The sequence below is a fragment of the Arachis stenosperma genome, chromosome 6 (assembly GCF_014773155.1).
Source record: "Arachis stenosperma cultivar V10309 chromosome 6, arast.V10309.gnm1.PFL2, whole genome shotgun sequence".
NCBI lineage: Eukaryota > Viridiplantae > Streptophyta > Magnoliopsida > Fabales > Fabaceae > Arachis > Arachis stenosperma.
This window is the reverse complement of record NC_080382.1, coordinates 59,072,936-59,075,700: the sequence shown is the minus strand read 5'-3', so window position 1 is coordinate 59,075,700 and position 2,765 is coordinate 59,072,936.

Genomic DNA, 2,765 nt, shown 5'->3' with positions numbered 1-2,765 from the left:
AAATGTGCTAGTTGAGCTAAACAGAAATTGAGTTGAGAATTGTAGAAAATTAAATGGCGGGAAAGTAAATTGCAGAATCTTAAATGGGGAATTGGGGAGATGAGCATAAAGATAAATGGTAGAAAGTAAAGAGAATGGGTAAGATTAGAAATAGGGGATTCATTGGGCTTAGGAGATGTTGTATTCTCCGAATCAAGTTCATTCTCATCTCTTCCTCAATCAATGCATTCATTGATCTCCTTGGCAATCTTAGGTGATTGGATCCCAATTCCTTGGCAACCCAATCTCTCTAAGCTTGAACAATTGCCGAATTCCTTGATTTAATTGCTCATGGGAAGAGATGAAGTATGGTCACTGATTATACCACATGTATTTCCAAATCAAAGTGTTGGGAGGATTACATGTCACGATATCCGTCCAAACCCCAATTTGGTCCAATATGAGAAAGCATTTCTAGCATGATCTTTTCACCCCTTTTCCAAGGCTCAGAGAAGATCCAATTATGGAGAGTTTCTTTTCCAAGACAACTAACCAATTGAATTAAGATCGAAGGCATTCTAGTAAATCAAGAGAAAAGAAAGAGGAAGAAGAATGAAAACTATAATTGATCCATAAAATTACAACAGAGCTCCCTAACCCAATGAAAAGGGGTTTAGTTGTTCCTAGCTCTGGAAATGGAAAATGATAGAGAAGAATACATTCTAAAACAAAGTAGAAAGTGCAGAAAAGTAAATATACAGAGTGTAGTTCTCCAAATTGCCAAGCTTCTCTCTAGTTCAAAACTACTCCTATATATACTACTCTTCTTGATCTTCTAGTCAGTTCTTCAAGTCTTGGATATGGGCCTTTGATCTTGAGTTGAAACAGTTAAAATCTTCAGTGGGCTTAGCTTTGCTTGCAGAAAAAGTGTGAGTTAGGCATGGGTGGACGTTAGTTAGGACGTTAGGGGTGTTAACGTTAAGTGAAAATGTGGGTTCGAGAACGTTAGTGACGATCACTTTTTTCACTAACGTTCCAAGCCAAAGTGATCCACGTTAACTTCAATGTTAGTGGCACTAATGTGACCACTAACGTTGCCTCTTGGTCCTTCACAAACGTTATTGGCATTCACCTTTTTCAATAACGTTACCACTTGGTCCTTTGCAAACGTTATTGGCATTCACATTTTCCAATAACGTTGCTCCTTGCCTCTTTTCCCCACGTTAGTGATCCACGTTAGTATAACTAACGTGGCCCTTTACATGGGCATGCCTAATCTTCGAGAGCGTTAGTGACACTTACCTTTGTCACTAACGCTCCAAATTGTAACGACCCAATTTCTGGTAAGTCATGATCATACTAGAAACTGAGCGCTACCAACTTGTCTTCCTAATTATTATCTATTATTTACTATATGAGCCTGATTCGTTGTTAAAAGCGTAGTTATTTTACGAGGTACTTTTTTTTTGAAGACATTTGGATTAACAAACGGTATCATTCATAATCAATTCACAACTAATAATATATTAAACATTTACAAACAACCACACATAAACACATCACAAGTAGTTGACAACATTCGGTGATTCAGCCTTGATAAGTCACATGGTTATGTAGAGGAAGAAGAGAGGATCATTTTGGTGAAATTGGAGTTTTGATTTGAGTTTTAGTTCAGAAGAAATCAAGCTTTGAAGATTTATGAACCAAGAACTTTCTCTCCTTTTTCTCTTGGTTATTTTCGGCCACAATGAGCAAATGAGGCAGCCTTGGGGGTTTTGGGGGTGTAGGGTGAGTTGTGATTGGTTGGCTTGGAGGTGGATTAAAATAATATTAAAAGATCTCAGGTGTATAACTACTAAAACTAGATGTATCGGAACACTTGTAAAAACATCTCTAAAAATTATTTTCTGAGCTACTAGCATAAATGACACTAGTAACATATTTATTATGAGAATAAAACATGAATAATGAGGCCTTAGCATTGCTAAAGTCATCAGAGAGTGCTGGTGCTAAGCTGCACCAGTAAACCGTAAACCCGGTTAAACTGAGTTTCTGTTTTTATCTAAAACTGGCCAGGTAACCTTATAATATCATTCAAGAAACTTTTATTACTATTATAATGATAATATTACCCTATTATCTCTCTTCTCTCATGAATCGAGTCCAGTTCGTCAAACTGAGACTATCTACGAAAAACCGGATCAAAACTCCTAACCGATACGGTTCAAAACTATGTTCTTCGTGTCCGCGTTATCGAGCTTGCCTTGGAAAAGGTTCTAGCTTAAGGAGGACATAATGACAATGAGTATTGAGATACTTGTTGATATAGAAGAGGTGTTCCCTTTACTGATCTACCGGAGAAATCCGTGCCTTCAGAAAAGATCTCAGGTACTCGAAAATCAGGGTTGTTACATTCTACCCTCCTAAAAGAAAATTTTGCCCTCAAAATTTCAGCCGCGTGCAAGAAATCCATCTTTAAGCGGTCTATTTCCTTCGATCCATCCTGACAAAGAGATCAGTCCATTCCTTACAACATCCAAATCTCACGCAGCCATAGCCATGAAGATCATAACAGCTATGAAGATAGCTGTGGCTTACGTCGATTCATCGTTCAGAGCTCGATTAAACCATGCCTATTCACAGTCATTGAAGTCTTATCCGCACCAAACAATCAACATTAAGGTGATCAGTCTTAATATCTCAAGTTAAGTACGAACATTCCCAAAATGAGCACTCATAGACATTCATGCCAAATGTATCTTAAAGATACCCTAACGGCATGAGAC